This window comes from Narcine bancroftii, chromosome 4 (genome assembly GCF_036971445.1).
Source record: "Narcine bancroftii isolate sNarBan1 chromosome 4, sNarBan1.hap1, whole genome shotgun sequence".
Classification (NCBI taxonomy): domain Eukaryota; kingdom Metazoa; phylum Chordata; class Chondrichthyes; order Torpediniformes; family Narcinidae; genus Narcine; species Narcine bancroftii.
In genome coordinates this window covers 206,277,866-206,294,411 of record NC_091472.1, presented here as the reverse complement: position 1 = coordinate 206,294,411, position 16,546 = coordinate 206,277,866, and the positions used below count along the sequence as shown (strand labels likewise).

Genomic DNA, 16,546 nt, shown 5'->3' with positions numbered 1-16,546 from the left:
CAGTCAATTTCATATCCAAACTATCCACACACTGTGGATCGTAGCCTCTGCATCTACTGAATCAGGGACCTTGTCAAACACCTTTAGGGAACATCCACTGCCCCACCCTCATCAACCATCTTTGTCATTTCCTCAAAAAATCTAAGTAACATTTAAATTGGTGAAACATGACCTGCCACTCACAATACCATGTTAACAGTCCCTAATTTGATCAAGACTCTGCAAATATGCATAAATCCTATCCCAAAATATCTTGTCCAATTGTTTCCCCTACCTCTGATGTGAGGCTTACTGGCCTATAATTTCCTCGGTGTTTTTTTCTCTTGAACAAAGATGTTACATTTACAACTCTTCAACCTCTGGGACCTCTCCTGTCATTTGTGAAGGTGCAAATATCTTTGTCAAGGCCCCAGCAATCTCTTCACCTCCCACTTTCAATATCCCATGAGGTCCAAGGGACAACCTCTTAATGCTTGTCAAAAGACCCCACACCACTTCATTCTTGACCTCAAACGAACCAACACACGAGCTTTCTTTACATTATGCTCCCAGAGTCCATGTTCTTCTCCTTGATAAACAATGAAGTACTCATTTAGTAGCTCAACCACTTTCTCTGACTCCAATCATAAATTCCCTCCTTTTTCCTTGAGTGGTTTACCTTTACCCAAGTTATCTTCTTACTGCAAGTAGAAAATGCCGTGGGATTTTCTTTAATCCTGCTCACTGAAGACATTTCATGACCTCTTTTGGCCTTCTGAATTCCCTGCTTGAGCTCTTCCAACAATTTTTATACTCCTTCACAGCCCTCTGATTATAGCTTCATGTATCTGACAATTGCCTCATTTTCCTACTTGACTAAGTTTATGACCTCTCCAATGTTCTATCACTATACCAGGCTGATCCTTCCTTCACACTGTAACGAGCCATTCCTGATTCTAATCAAACAACTGCTACATGTCATTAGTGGGCTTGCTGATAATAGCTTCCCCCAGTTTACTCTCCCAAACTCCTGACTAATATGGTGCGGTACAGATTTTCCTCCGCATGCTCTGGTTTCCACCCAACTTTCAAAAATGTACGGGATTGTAGGTCAATTGGGTAGCCTTGACCTTTGCACCAGAAGGCCTGTTACCATGTTGTATATCTAAATATTTTCTTAATTAATTTCATTTTTTCAAATTAATTTAACAATGTCATAATTTGTTCCCTCCCCAATTTAGTAGTTTTCTACTCAGACCAAGCTCATCTTTGTCCAAAATTATGTGATCATGATTCCGCCCAACCCCGAATATATCTTTCTCTGCCCCAAAATTCTCTCTCCCTCCTCTTCCACTGCTGTCTCTCTCCCCAACTCCCTCTCTCCACCCCCGTACCTAGACTCCCACCCACCCGCCACCCCCGAACCACTCTCCCACCCTCCCGCCACCCCCGAACCACTCTCCCACCCTCCCGCCACCCCGAACCACTCTCCCACCCTCCCGCCACCCCCGAACCACTCTCCCACCCTCCCGCCACCCCCCGAACCAGTCATCTCACCCTCCCGCCACCCCCAAACCAGTCTCTCACCCTCCTGCCACCCCCGAACCAGTCTCTCACCTTCCCTCCATCGAATCTCTCCCTACCCCCAAATCTCTCTCCCCTCCGAACCCCAAACACTATATCAGTAGTAGTTAAAACGCCTCATCCGTCTATAGACATGTCAACACCTTGGACATTCGCAATGAACTATCATACTCGATAGCTTTCTCTCCAGCTCCCACCCCCTCAACCCCCATCTCTCTTCCCTCCCTCCTTCAGCATCCATCTCTCAGCATCCATCTCTCTCCTCCCTCCCTCAGCATCCATCTCTCTGCTGTCCCTCAACTCTCGATTCTCCCTCTACCCTAACTCTCATCTTCCTCCTTTAATCTGTTTCACCCATTCCCCCTCACCCATCACCCTCTCCCCCAGCGTCTCCCTCTCCCTCGTCTCACTCTTTCCCCTCCCTCTTCCTCCCCGACTCTCTCCCCATCTCCCTCTCCCTTCCCATCTCTTTCTCAATTTTTCTCATCTCTCCCATCTCTCTCTGCCCGTCCCTCTTCCCCAACATCTCTCCACCCCTCTCCATCTCTTTCCCTTCACTTTCTTTCTCCCCGTCTGTCTCCCATCTCTCTCTCTCTCTCTTCCACCCCGTCTCTTTCTGTCTCTCTCCATCTCACTTTTCTCTTCCCCATCTCTCTTTTCTTCTCCATCTATTTCTCTCCTTTCCCATCTTTCTTTTCTCATCTCTCTCTTTCCTGTCTCTATCTATCCCCATCTCTATTTCTCTCCTTCCCCATCTTTCTCTCCAGTCTCTGTCTCTCTCCCATCTCTCCTTTCCTATCTCCCTTTCCCTTTCTCTCTATATCCCTGCCTCTCTCCCTATATATATACCTCCCATCTCTCTCCATATATATATACCTCCCATTTCTCTGTATATATACCTCCCATTTCTCTGTGTATATATACCTTCCCATCTCTCCATATATGTACCTCCCATCTCTCCATATATGTACCTCCCATCTCTCCATATATGTACCTCCCATTTCTCTCTCTGCTTCTCTCTCTATATATACCTATATCTCTCTCCTTCCCCCTCTCTCCCCTCCATCTCTCTCCTATATATTCCCATCTCCCTCTCCTTCCCCACCTCTCCTATATATCTCTCCCATCTCTTTCTTCTCCGTCTCTCTCGCTCCTTCCCCATCTCGCTCTCTCGCCCTCCGCTCCTTCCCCATCTCGCTCTCGCCCTCGCTCCTTCCCCATCTCGCTCTCGCCCTCGCTCCTTCCCCATCTCGCTCTCTGCCCTCGCTCCTTCCCCATCTCGCTCTCAGCCCTCGCTCCTTCCCATCTCGCTCTCGCCCTCGCTCCTTCCCATCTCGCTCTCGCCCTCGCTCCTTCCCCATCTCGCTCTCAGCCCTCGCTCCTTCCCCATCTCGCTCTCGCCCTCGCTCCTTCCCCATCTCGCTCTCGCCCTCGCTCCTTCCCCATCTCGCTCTCAGCCCTCGCTCCTTCCCCATCTCGCTCTCGCCCTCGCTCCTTCCCCATCTCGCTCTCGCCCCCGCTCCTTCCCCATCTCGCTCTCGCCCTCGCTCCTTCCCCATCTCGCTCTCGCCCTCGCCTCCTTCCCCATCTCGCTCTCGCCCTCAGCTCCTTCCCCATCTCGCTCTCGCCCTCGCTCCTTCCCCATCTCGCTCTCGCCCTCGCTCCTTCCCCATCTCGCTCTCGCCCCTCGCTCCTTCCCCATCTCGCTCTCGCCCTCGCTCCTTCCCCATCTCGCTCTCGCCCTCGCTCCTTCCCCATCTCGCTCTCGCCCTCGCTCCTTCCCCATCTCGCTCTCGCCCTCGCTCCTTCCCCATCTCGCTCTCGCCCTCGCTCCTTCCCCATCTCGCTCTCGCCCTCGCTCCTTCCCCATCTCGCTCTCAGCCCTCGCTCCTTCCCCATCTCGCTCTCGCCCTCGCTCCTTCCCCATCTCGCTCTCGCCCTCGCTCCTTCCCCATCTCGCTCTCGCCCTCGCTCCTTCCCCATCTCGCTCTCGCCCTCGCTCCTTCCCCATCTCGCTCTCGCCCTCGCTCCTTCCCCATCTCGCTCTCGCCCTCGCTTCCTTCCCCATCTCGCTCTCGCCCTCGCTCCTTCCCCATCTCGCTCTCGCCCTCGCTCCTTCCCCATCTCGCTCTCTCGCCCTCGCTCCTTCCCCATCTCGCTCTCGCCCTCGCTCCTTCCCCATCTCGCTCTCGCCCTCGCTCCTTCCCCATCTCGCTCTCGCCCTCGCTCCTTCCCCATCTCGCTCTCGCCCTCGCTCCTTCCCCATCTCGCTCTCGCCCTCGCTCCTTCCCCATCTCGCTCTCGCCCTCGCTCCTTCCCCATCTCGCTCTCGCCCTCGCTCCTTCCCCATCTCGCTCTCGCCCTCGCTCCTTCCCCATCTCGCTCTCGCCCTCGCTCCTTCCCCCATCTCGCTCGCTCCTTCCCCATCTCGCTCGCTCCTTCCCCATCTCGCTCGCTCCTTCCCCATCTCGCTCGCTCCTTCCCCATCTCGCTCGCTCCTTCCCCATCTCGCTCGCTCCTTCCCCATCTCGCTCGCTCCTTCCCCATCTCGCTCGCTCCTTCCCCGACGCTCGCTCCTTCCCCGACGCCCCCTCCTTCCCCGACGCCCCCTCCTTCCCCGACGCCCCCTCCTTCCCCGACGCCCCCCTCCTTCCCCGACGCCCCCTCCTTCCCGACGCCCCTCCTTCCCCGACGCCCCCTCCTTCCCCGACGCCCCCTCCTTCCCGACGCCCCCCTCCTTCCCCGACGCCCCCTCCTTCCCGACGCCCCCTCCTTCCCCGACGCCCCCTCCTTCCCCGACGCCCCCTCCTTCCCCGACGCCCCCTCCTTCCCCGACGCCCCCTCCTTCCCCGACGCCCCCTCCTTCCCCGACGCCCCCTCCTTCCCCGACGCCCCCTCCTTCCCCGACGCCCCCTCCTTCCCCGACGCCCCCTCCTTCCCCGACGCCCCCTCCTTCCCCGACGCCCCCTCCTTCCCCGACGCCCCCTCCTTCCCCGACGCCCCCTCCTTCCCGACGCCCCCTCCTTCCCCGACGCCCCCTCCTTCCCCGACGCCCCCTCCTTCCCCGACGCCCCCTCCTTCCCCGACGCCCCCTCCTTCCCCGACGCCCCCTCCTTCCCGACTCCCCCTCCTTCCCCGACTCCCCCTCCTCCCCGACTCCCCCTCCTTCCCGACTCCCCCTCCCCTCCTTCCCCGACTCCCCCTCCTTCCCCGACTCCCCCTCCTTCCCCGACTCCCCCTCCTTCCCCGACTCCCCCTCCTTCCCCGACTCCCCCTCCTTCCCCGACTCCCCCTCCTTCCCGACTCCCTCTCCTCCCCGACTCTTTCCCGTCTCTCTCCTATATACCTCTCCCATCATTCTCTCCTTCCCGTTTCTCTCTCTCTCTCTCTCCTTCCCCGTCTCTCTCTCTCTCTCCTTCCCCGTCTCTCTCTCTCTCTCCTTCCCCGTCTCTCTCTCTCTCTCCTTCCCCGTCTCTCTCTCTCTCTCCTTCCCCGTCTCTCTCTCTCCTTCCCCGTCTCCCTCTCCCTTTCCTTCCCTGACTCTATCCCGTCTCTCTCCTATATAACTCTCCCGTCTCTCTCTCCTTCCCCGACTCTCTCTCCTTCCCCGACTCTCTCTCCTTCCCCGACTCTCTCTCCTTCCCCCGACTCTCTCTCCTTCCCCGACTCTCTCTCCTTCCCCGACTCTCTCTCCTTCCCCGACTCTCTCTCCTTCCCCGACTCTCTCTCCTTCCCCGACTCTCTCTCCTCCCGACTCTCTCTCCTTCCCCGACTCTCTCTCCTTCCCCGACTCTCTCTCCTTCCCCGACTCTCTCTCCTTCCCCGACTCTCTCTCCTTCCCCGACTCTCTCTCCTTCCCCGACTCTCTCTCCTTCCCCGACTCTCTCTCCTTCCCGACTCTCTCTCCTTCCCCGACTCTCTCTCCTTCCCCGACTCTCTCTCCTTCCCCGACTCTCTCTCCTTCCCCCGACTCTCTCTCCTTCCCCGACTCTCTCCTCATCCTTCCCCGACTCTCTCTCCTTCCCGACTCTCTCTCCTTCCCCGACTCTCTCTCCTTCCCCGACTCTCTCTCCTTCCCCGACTCTCCTCTCCTTCCCCGACTCTCTCTCCTTCCCCGACTCTCTCTCTCCCGACTCTCTCTCCTTCCCCGACTCTCTCTCCTTCCCCGACTCTCTCTCCTTCCCCGACTCTCTCTCCTTCCCCGACTCCCTCTCCTTCCCCGACTCCCTCTCCTTCCCGACTCTCTCTCCTTCCCCGACTCTCTCTCCTTCCCCGACTCCCTCTCCTTCCCGACTCCCTCTCCTTCCCCGACTCCCTCTCCTTCCCCGACTCCCTCTCCTTCCCCGACTCCCTCTCCTTCCCCGACTCCCTCTCCTTCCCCGACTCCCTCTCCTTCCCCGACTCCCTCTCCTTCCCCGACTCTCTCTCTCCTTCCCCGACTCTCTTCTCCCTCTCCTTCCCCGACTCTCTCTCTCCCTCTCCTTCCCCGACTCCCCCTCCTTCCCCGACTCCCCCTCCTTCCCCGACTCCCCCTCCTTCCCCGACTCCCCCTCCTTCCCCGACTCCCCCTCCTTCCCCGACTCCCCCCTCCCGCTCCTTCCCCGACTCCCCCTCCTTCCCCGACTCCCCCACCTTCCCCGACTCCCCCACCCTTCCCCGACTCCCCCTCCTTCCCCGACTCCCCCTCCTTCCCCGACTCCCCCTCCTTCCCCGACTCCCCCTCCTTCCCCGACTCCCCCTCCTTCCCCGACTCCCCCTCCTTCCCCGACTCCCCCTCCTTCCCCGACTCCCCCTCCTTCCCCGACTCCCCCTCCTTCCCCGACTCCCCCTCCTTCCCGACTCCCCCTCCTTCCCCGACTCCCCCTCCTTCCCCGACTCTCTTCCCCGACTCCCCCCTCCTTCCCCGACTCCCCCTCCTTCCCCGACTCCCCCTCCTTCCCCGACTCCCCCTCCTTCCCCGACTCCCCCACCTTCCCCGACGCCCCCTCCTTCCCCGACTCTTTCCCGTCTCTCTCCTATATACCTCTCCCATCATTCACTTCCTTCCCGTTTCTCTCTCTCTCTCTCTCCTTCCCCGTCCCTCTCTCTCTCTCCTTCCCCGTCTCTCTCTCTCTCCTTCCCCGTCTCTCTCTCTCTCTCCTTCCCCGTCTCTCTCTCCCTTTCCTTCCCTGACTTTATCCCGTCTCTCTCCTATATAACTCTCCATCACTCTCCTCCTTCCCCGTCTCTCTCTCCTTCCCCCCGTCTCTCTCTCCTTCCCCGTCTCTCTCTCCTTCCCCGTCTCTCTCTCCTTCCCCGTCTCTCTCTCCTTCCCCGTCTCTCTCTCCTTCCCCGTCTCTCTCTCCTTCCCCGTCTCTCTCTCCTTCCCCGTCTCTCTCTCCTTCCCCGTCTCTCTCTCCCTTTCCTTCCCTGACTTTATCCCGTCTCTCTCCTATATAACTCTCCCATCACTCTCTCCTTCCCCGTCTCTCTCTCCTTCCCCGTCTCTCTCTCCTTCCCCGTCTCTCTCTCCTTCCCCGTCTCTCTCTCCTTCCCCGTCTCTCTCTCCTTCCCCGTCTCTCTCTCCTTCCCCGTCTCTCTCTCCTTCCCCGTCTCTCTCTCCTTCCCCGTCTCTCTCTCCTTCCCCGTCTCTCTCTCCTTCCCCGTCTCTCTCTCCTTCCCCGTCTCTCTCTCCTTCCCCGTCTCTCTCTCCTTCCCCGTCTCTCTCTCCTTCCCCGTCTCTCTCTCCTTCCCCGTCTCTCTCTCCTTCCCCGTCTCTCTCTCCTTCCCCGTCTCTCTCTCCTTCCCCGTCTCTCTCTCCTTCCCCGTCTCTCTCTCCTTCCCCGTCTCTCTCTCCTTCCCCGTCTCTCTCTCCTTCCCCGTCTCTCTCTCCTTCCCCGTCTCTCTCTCCTTCCCCGTCTCTCTCTCCTTCCCCGTCTCTCTCTCCTTCCCCGTCTCTCTCTCCTTCCCCGTCTCTCTCTCCTTCCCCGTCTCTCTCTCCTTCCCCGTCTCTCTCTCCTTCCCCGTCTCTCTCTCCTTCCCCGTCTCCCTCTCCTTCCCCGTCTCCCGCTCCTTCCCCGTCTCCCCCTCCTTCCCCGACTCCCCCTCCTTCCCCGACTCCCCCTCCTTCCCCGACTCCCCCTCCTTCCCCGACTCCCCCTCCTTCCCCGACTCCCCCTCCTTCCCCGACTCCCCCTCCTTCCCCGACTCCCCCTCCTTCCCCGACTCCCCCTCCTTCCCCGACTCCCCCTCCTTCCCCGACTCCCCCTCCTTCCCCGACTCCCCCTCCTTCCCCGACTCCCCCTCCTTCCCCGACTCCCCCTCCTTCCCCGACTCCCCCTCCTTCCCCGACTCCCCCTCCTTCCCCGACTCCCCCTCCTTCCCCGACTCCCCCTCCTTCCCCGACTCCCCCTCCTTCCCCGACGCCCCCTCCTTCCCCGACGCCCCCTCCTTCCCCGACTCTTTCCCCTCTCTCCTATATACCTCTCCCATCATTCACTCCTTCCCCGTTTCTCTCTCTCTCTCTCTCCTTCCCCGTCCCTCTCTCTCTCTCCTTCCCCGTCCCTCTCTCTCTCTCCTTCCCCGTCTCTCTCTCTCTCTCCTTCCCCGTCTCTCTCTCTCTCTCCTTCCCCGTCTCTCTCTCCCTTTCCTTCCCTGACTTTATGCCGTCTCTCTCCTATATAACTCTCCCATCACTCTCTCCTTCCCCGTCTCTCTCTCTTCCCCGTCTCTCTCTCCTTCCCCGTCTCTCTCTCCTTCCCCGTCTCTCTCTCCTTCCCCGTCTCTCTCTCCTTCCCCGTCTCTCTCTCCTTCCCCGTCTCTCTCTCCTTCCCCGTCTCTCTCTCCTTCCCCGTCTCTCTCTCCTTCCCCGTCTCTCTCTCCTTCCCCGTCTCTCTCTCCTTCCCCGTCTCTCTCTCCTTCCCCGTCTCTCTCTCCTTCCCCGTCTCTCTCTCCTTCCCCGTCTCTCTCTCCTTCCCCGTCTCTCTCTCCTTCCCCGTCTCTCTCTCCTTCCCCGTCTCTCTCTCCTTCCCCGTCTCTTATATAACTCTCTCCATCACTCTCTTCCTCTCCTTCCCGTCTCTCTCTCCTTCCCCGTCTCTCTTCCTTCCCCGTCTCTCTCTCCTTCCCCGTCTCTCTCTCCTTCCCGTCTCTCTCTCCTTCCCGTCTCTCCTCTCCTTCCCCGTCTCTCTCCTTCCCCGTCTCCTCCTTCCCCGTCTCTCTCCTCCTTCCCCGTCTCTCCCTCCTCCTTCTCCGTCTCTCTCCTTCCCCGTCTCTCTCTCCTTCCCCGTCTCTCTCTCCTTCCCCGTCTCTCTCTCCTTCCCCGTCTCTCTCTCCTTCCCCGTCTCTCTCTCCTTCCCCGTCTCTCTCTCCTTCCCCGTCTCTCTCTCCTTCCCCGTCTCTCTCTCCTTCCCCGTCTCCCTCTCCTTCCCCGTCTCCCTCTCCTTCCCCGTCTCCCTCTCCTTCCCCGTCTCCCCTCTCCTTCCCCGTCTCCCCCTCCTTCCCCGTCTCCCCCTCCTTCCCCGACTCCCCCTCCTTCCCCGACTCCCCCTCCTTCCCCGACTCCCCCTCCTTCCCCGACTCCCCCTCCTTCCCCGACTCCCCCTCCTTCCCCGACTCCCCCTCCTTCCCCGACTCCCCCTCCTTCCCCGACTCCCCCTCCTTCCCCGACTCCCCCTCCTTCCCCGACTCCCCCTCCTTCCCCGACTCCCCCTCCTTCCCCGACTCCCCCTCCTTCCCCGACTCCCCCTCCTTCCCCGACTCCCCCTCCTTCCCCGACTCCCCCTCCTTCCCCGACTCCCCCTCCTTCCCCGACTCCCCCTCCTTCCCCGACTCCCCCTCCTTCCCCGACTCCCCCTCCTTCCCCGACTCCCCCTCCTTCCCCGACTCCCCCTCCTTCCCCGACTCCCCCTCCTTCCCCGACTCCCCCTCCTTCCCCGACTCCCCCTCCTTCCCCGACTCCCCCTCCTTCCCCGACTCCCCCTCCTTCCCCGACTCCCCCTCCTTCCCCGACTCCCCCTCCTTCCCCGACTCCCCCTCCTTCCCCGACTCCCCCTCCTTCCCCGACTCCCCCTCCTTCCCCGACTCCCCCTCCTTCCCCGACTCCCCCTCCTTCCCCGACTCCCCCTCCTTCCCCGACTCCCCCTCCTTCCCCGACTCCCCCTCCTTCCCCGACTCCCCCTCCTTCCCCGACTCCCCCTCCTTCCCCGACTCCCCCTCCTTCCCCGACTCCCCCTCCTTCCCCGACTCCCCCTCCTTCCCCGACTCCCCCTCCTTCCCCGACTCCCCCTCCTTCCCCGACTCCCCCTCCTTCCCCGACTCCCCCTCCTTCCCCGACTCCCCCTCCTTCCCCGACTCCCCCTCCTTCCCCGACTCCCCCTCCTTCCCCGACTCCCCCTCCTTCCCCGACTCCCCCTCCTTCCCCGACTCCCCCTCCTTCCCCGACTCCCCCTCCTTCCCCGACTCCCCCTCCTTCCCCGACTCCCCCTCCTTCCCCGACTCCCCCTCCTTCCCCGACTCCCCCTCCTTCCCCGACTCCCCCTCCTTCCCCGACTCCCCCTCCTTCCCCGACTCCCCCTCCTTCCCCGACTCCCCCTCCTTCCCCGACTCCCCCTCCTTCCCCGACTCCCCCTCCTTCCCCGACTCCCCCTCCTTCCCCGACTCCCCCTCCTTCCCCGACTCCCCCTCCTTCCCCGACTCCCCCTCCTTCCCCGACTCCCCCTCCTTCCCCGACTCCCCCTCCTTCCCCGACTCGCCCACCTTCCCCGACGCCCCCTCCTTCCCCCACTCTTTCCCGTCTCTCTCCTATATACCTCTCCCATCATTCACTCCTTCCCCGTTTCTCTCTCTCTCTCTCCTTCCCCGTCCCTCTCTCTCTCTCCTTCCCCGTCTCTCTCTCTCTCTCTCCTTCCCCGTCTCTCTCTCCCTTTCCTTCCCTGACTTTATGCCGTCTCTCTCCTATATAACTCTCCCATCACTCTCTCCTTCCCCGTCTCTCTCTCCTTCCCCGTCTCTCTCTCCTTCCCCGTCTCTCTCTCCCTTTCCTTCCCTGACTTTATCCCATCTCTCTCCTATATAACTCTCCCATCACTCTCTCCTTCCCCGTCTCTCTCTCCTTCCCCGTCTCTCTCTCCTTCCCCGTCTCTCTCTCCTTCCCCGTCTCTCTCTCCTTCCCCGTCTCTCTCTCCTTCCCCGTCTCTCTCTCCTTCCCCGTCTCTCTCTCCTTCCCCGTCTCTCTCTCCTTCCCCGTCTCTCTCTCCTTCCCCGTCTCTCTCTCCTTCCCCGTCTCTCTCTCCTTCCCCGTCTCTCTCTCCTTCCCCGTCTCTCTCTCCTTCCCCGTCTCTCTCTCCTTCCCCGTCTCTCTCTCCTTCCCCGTCTCTCTCTCCTTCCCCGTCTCTCTCTCCTTCCCCGTCTCTCTCTCCTTCCCCGTCTCTCTCTCCTTCCCCGTCTCTCTCTCCTTCCCCGTCTCTCTCTCCTTCCCCGTCTCTCTCTCCTTCCCCGTCTCTCTCTCCTTCCCCGTCTCTCTCTCCTTCCCCGTCTCTCTCTCCTTCCCCGTCTCTCTCTCCTTCCCCGTCTCTCTCTCCTTCCCCGTCTCTCTCTCCTTCCCCGTCTCTCTCTCCTTCCCCGTCTCTCTCTCCTTCCCCGTCTCTCTCTCCTTCCCCGTCTCTCTCTCCTTCCCCGTCTCTCTCTCCTTCCCCGTCTCTCTCTCCTTCCCCGTCTCTCTCTCCTTCCCCGTCTCTCTCTCCTTCCCCGTCTCTCTCTCCTTCCCCGTCTCTCTCTCCTTCCCCGTCTCTCTCTCCTTCCCCGTCTCTCTCTCCTTCCCCGTCTCTCTCTCCTTCCCCGTCTCTCTCTCCTTCCCCGTCTCTCTCTCCTTCCCCGTCTCTCTCTCCTTCCCCGTCTCTCTCTCCTTCCCCGTCTCTCTCTCCTTCCCCGTCTCTCTCTCCTTCCCCGTCTCTCTCTCCTTCCCCGTCTCTCTCTCCTTCCCCGTCTCTCTCTCCTTCCCCGTCTCTCTCTCCTTCCCCGTCTCTCTCTCCTTCCCCGTCTCTCTCTCCTTCCCCGTCTCTCTCTCCTTCCCCGTCTCTCTCTCCTTCCCCGTCTCTCTCTCCTTCCCCGTCTCTCTCTCCTTCCCCGTCTCTCTCTCCTTCCCCGTCTCTCTCTCCTTCCCCGTCTCTCTCTCCTTCCCCGTCTCTCTCTCCTTCCCCGTCTCTCTCTCCTTCCCCGTCTCTCTCTCCTTCCCCGTCTCTCTCTCCTTCCCCGTCTCTCTCTCCTTCCCCGTCTCTCTCTCCTTCCCCGTCTCTCTCTCCTTCCCCGTCTCTCTCTCCTTCCCCGTCTCTCTCTCCTTCCCCGTCTCTCTCTCCTTCCCCGTCTCTCTCTCCTTCCCCGTCTCTCTCTCCTTCCCCGTCTCTCTCTCCTTCCCCGTCTCTCTCTCCTTCCCCGTCTCTCTCTCCTTCCCCGTCTCTCTCTCCTTCCCCGTCTCTCTCTCCTTCCCCGTCTCTCTCTCCTTCCCCGTCTCTCTCTCCTTCCCCGTCTCTCTCTCCTTCCCCGTCTCTCTCTCCTTCCCCGTCTCTCTCTCCTTCCCCGTCTCTCTCTCCTTCCCCGTCTCTCTCTCCTTCCCCGTCTCTCTCTCCTTCCCCGTCTCTCTCTCCTTCCCCGTCTCTCTCTCCTTCCCCGTCTCTCTCTCCTTCCCCGTCTCTCTCTCCTTCCCCGTCTCTCTCTCCTTCCCCGTCTCTCTCTCCTTCCCCGTCTCTCTCTCCTTCCCCGTCTCTCTCTCCTTCCCCGTCTCTCTCTCTCCTTCCCCGTCTCTCTCTCCTTCCCCGTCTCTCTCTTTCCCGACTCTCTCTCTCTCCTTACCCGACTCTCTCTCTCTCCCTCTCCTTCCCTGACTCTCTCTCCTTCCCTGACTCTCTCTCCTTCCCTGACTCTCTCTGCTTCCCTGACTCTTTCCCATCTCTCCTATATACCTCTCCCATCACTCTCTCCTTCCCCGTCTCTCTCTCTCCTTCCCCGTCTCTCTCTCTCCTTCCCCGTCTCTCTCTCCTTCCCCGTCTCTCTCCTTCCCCCACTCTCTCTTTCCCGACTCTCTCTCTCTCCTTACCCGACTCTCTCTCTCTCCCTCTCCTTCCCTGACTCTTTCCCATCTCTCCTATATACCTCTCCCATCACTCTCTCCTTCCCCGTCTCTCTCTCTCCTTCCCCGTCTCTCTCTCTCCTTCCCCGTCTCTCTCTCTCCTTCCCCGTCTCTCTCTCTCCTTCCCCGTCTCTCTCTCTCCTTCCCCGTCTCTCTCTCTCCTTCCCCGTCTCTCTCTCTCCTTCCCCGTCTCTCTCTCTCCTTCCCCGTCTCTCTCTCTCCTTCCCCGTCTCTCTCTCTCCTTCCCCGTCTCTCTCTCTCCTTCCCCGTCTCTCTCTCTCCTTCCCCGTCTCTCTCTCTCCTTCCCCGTCTCTCTCTCTCCTTCCCCGTCTCTCTCTCTCCTTCCCCGTCTCTCTCTCTCCTTCCCCGTCTCTCTCTCTCCTTCCCCGTCTCTCTCTCTCCTTCCCCGTCTCTCTCTCTCCTTCCCCGTCTCTCTCTCTCCTTCCCCGTCTCTCTCTCTCCTTCCCCGTCTCTCTTTCCTTCCCCGTCTCTCTCCTTCCCCGACTCTCTCTTTCCCGACTCTCTCTCTCTCCTTACCCAACTCTCTCTCTCTCCCTCTCCTTCCCTGACTCTCTCTCCTTCCCTGACTCTTTCCCATCTCTCCTATATACCTCTCCCATCACTCTCTCCTTCCCCGTCTCTCTCTCTCCTTCCCCGTCTCTCTCTCCTTCCCCTCTCTCTCTCTCCTTCCCCGTCTCTCTCTCTCTCCCTCTTTCCCCGACTCTCTCTCCCTCTCCTTCCCCGACTCTCTCTCCTTCTCCTTCCCTGTGTCTCTCTCTCCTTCCCCGTCTCTCTCTCTCTCCTTCCCTCTCTCTCTCTCTCTCCTTCCCTGTCTCTCTCTCCCTCTTTCCTCGACTCTCTCTCTCTCCTTACCCGACTCTCCCTCTCCTTCCCCGTCTCCTTCCGACTCTTTCCCGTCTCTCTCCTATATACCTCTCCCATCACTCTCTCCTTCCCCGTCTCTCTCTCTCTCTCCTTCCCCGTCTCTCTCTCTCTCTCCTTCCCCGTCTCTCTCTCTCTCTCCTTCCCCATCTCTCTCTCTCTCTCCTTCCCCATCTCTCTCTCTCTCTCCTTCCCCGTCTCTCTCTCTCTCTCCTTCCCCGTCTCTCTCTCTCTCTCCTTCCCCGTCTCTCTCTCTCTCTCCTTCCACGTCTCTCTCTCTCTCCTTCCCCGTCTCTCTCTCTCTCTCCTTCCCCGTCTCTCTCTCTCTCTCCTTCCCCGTCTCTCTCTCCTTCCCCGTCTCTCTCCTTCCCCGACTCTCTCCTTCCCCGACTCTCTCCTTCCCCGACTCTCTCTTTCCCGACTCTCTCTCTCTCCTTACCCGACTCTCTCTCTCTCCCTCTCCTTCCCTGACTCTCTCTCCTTCCCTGACTCTTTCCCATCTCTCCTATATACCTCTCCCATCACTCTCTCCTTCCCCGTCTCTCTCTCTCCTTCCCCGTCTCTCTCTCTCCTTCCCCGTCTCTCTCTCTCCTTCCCCGTCTCTCTCTCTCCTTCCCCGTCTCTCTCTCTCCTTCCCCGTCTCTCTCTCTCTTCCCCGTCTCTCTCTCCTTCCCCGTCTCTCTCTCTCCTTCCCCGTCTCTCTCTCTCCTTCCCCGTCTCTCTCTCCTTCCCCGTCTCTCTCCTTCCCCCACTCTCTCTTTCCCGACTCTCTCTCTCTCCTTACCCGACTCTCTCTCTCTCCCTCTCCTTCCCTGACTCTCTCTCCTTCCCTGACTCTTTCCCATCTCTCCTATATACCTCTCCCATCACTCTCTCCTTCCCCGTCTTTCTCTCTCCTTCCCCGTCTCTCTCTCTCCTTCCCCGTCTCTCTCTCTCCTTCCCCGTCTCTCTCTCTCCTTCCCCGTCTCTCTCTCTCCTTCCCCGTCTCTCTCTCTCCTTCCCCGTCTCTCTCTCTCCTTCCCCGTCTCTCTCTCTCCTTCCCCGTCTCTCTCTCTCCTTCCCCGTCTCTCCCTCTCCTTCCCCGTCTCTCTTTCCTTCCCCGTCTCTCTCCTTCCCCGTCTCTCTCCTTCCCCGACTCTCTCTTTCCCGACTCTCTCTCTCTCCTTACCCAACTCTCTCTCTCTCCCTCTCCTTCCCTGACTCTCTCTCCTTCCCTGACTCTTTCCCATCTCTCCTATATACCTCTCCCATCACTCTCTCCTTCCCCGTCTCTCTCTCTCCTTCCCCGTCTCTCTCTCCTTCCCCTCTCTCTCTCCTTCCCCTCTCTCTCTCCTTCCCCTCTCTCTCTCCTTCCCCTCTCTCTCTCCTTCCCCTCTCTCTCTCTCTCCTTCCCCGTCTCTCTCTCTCCTTCCCCGTCTCTCTCTCTCTCTCTCTCCTTCCCCGTCTCTCTCTCTCTCCCTCTTTCCCCGACTCTCTCTCCCTCTCCTTCCCCGACTCTCTCTCCTTCTCCTTCCCTGTGTCTCTCTCTCTCCTTCTCCGTCTCTCTCTCTCTCCTTCCCTGTCTCTCTCTCCCTCTTTCCTCGACTCTCTCTCTCCTTACCCGACTCTCCCTCTCCTTCCCCGTCTCCTTCCGACTCTTTCCCGTCTCTCTCCTATATACCTCTCCCATCACTCTCTCCTTCCCCGTCTCTCTCTCTCTCCTTCCCCGTCTCTCTCTCTCTCTCCTTCCCCGTCTCTCTCTCTCTCTCCTTCCCCGTCTCTCTCTCTCTCTCCTTCCCCGTCTCTCTCTCTCTCCTTCCCCGTCTCTCTCTCTCTCTCCTTGCCCGTCTCTCTCTCTCTCCTTGCCCGTCTCTCTCTCTCTCTCCTTCCCCGTCTCTCTCTCTCTCTCTCCTTCCCCGTCTCTCTCTCCTTCCCCGTCTCTCTCTCTCCTTCCCCGTCTCTCTCTCTCCTTCCCCGTCTCTCTCTCTCCTTCCCCGTCTCTCTCTCCTTCCTCGTCTCTCTCCTTCCCCGACTCTCTCTTTCCCGACTCTCTCTCTCTCCTTACCCGACTCTCTCTCTCTCCCTCTCCTTCCCTGACTCTCTCTCCTTCCCTGACTCTTTCCCATCTCTCCTATATACCTCTCCCATCACTCTCTCCTTCCCCGTCTCTCTCTCTCCTTCCCCGTCTCTCTCTCCTTCCCCTCTCTCTCTCTCTCCTTCCCCGTCTCTCTCTCTCTCTCCTTCCCCGACTCTCTCTCCTTCTCCTTCCCTGTGTCTCTCTCTCTCCTTCCCCGTCTCTCTTTCTCTCCTTCCCTGTCTCTCTTTCTCTCCTTCCCTGTCTCTCTCTCCCTCTTTCCTCGACTCTCTCTCTCTCCTTACCCGACTCTCCCTCTCCTTCCCCGTCTCTCTCTCTCTTTCCCCGACTCTCTCTCTCTCTCTCCTTACCCGACTCTCTCTCTCTCCCTCTCCTTCCCTGACTCTCTCTCCTTCCCTGACTCTTTCCCATCTCTCTCCTATATACCTCTTCCATCACTCTCTCTTTCCCCGACTCTCTCTCTCTCCCTCCCCGTCTCCCTCTCCCTCCGCCCCTTCTTTTTTCTCTCTCTCAATCATTCCCGTTTATCTGTCTCCCTCCCGTCCGGCCGTCTATGTCTAGGCCCCTGGTGCAGTCTGAGGCGCTTGGGTTACCTGCCCGGCGGCCGCCTGGGGAAGGAGCCAAGCGGCGGCCCGAGCCCCGCACTCCATCCGCTGCCGCCGCTCCAGCAACGTCGCGAGACGTGCCGTTGCCGCCACGACGCATGCGCGCGACTTGCCCGCCGGCACGTCGGCGCTGAGTAGCACGAGGTGCGGCCGCCACGACGGTCGGCTGAGGATGGCAAAGTCAAGTTCAGCTTGGTTGTCACAAGGTAGAATCCGACCAAACAGCCAGACATAACACACCTGCAGACAAAGAATACACATCCAGGAACAAGTCTTCCTTCTTTATGATGTGAGAGTCTCGGATGGCGTCACTTGGAG

General features: G+C 60.1%; 1 protein-coding gene across 6 annotated transcripts in view; it reads right to left on the bottom strand.

Annotated features, from left to right (window-relative positions):
• The window catches only part of specc1la (sperm antigen with calponin homology and coiled-coil domains 1-like a), a 278,924-nt gene extending 262,624 nt beyond the window's left edge, over positions 1–16,300 (bottom strand). For 5 of the 6 annotated variants that reach the window (XM_069933747.1, XM_069933749.1, XM_069933750.1 and 2 more), the window contains exon 1: positions 16,217–16,300. The gene's annotated coding sequence lies outside the window, so the exon portion shown is untranslated. The remainder of the gene's footprint in view (positions 1–16,216) is intronic. The other variant, XM_069933748.1, reaches the window with a different exon arrangement.
• Positions 16,301–16,546: the final 246 nt, after the last annotated feature.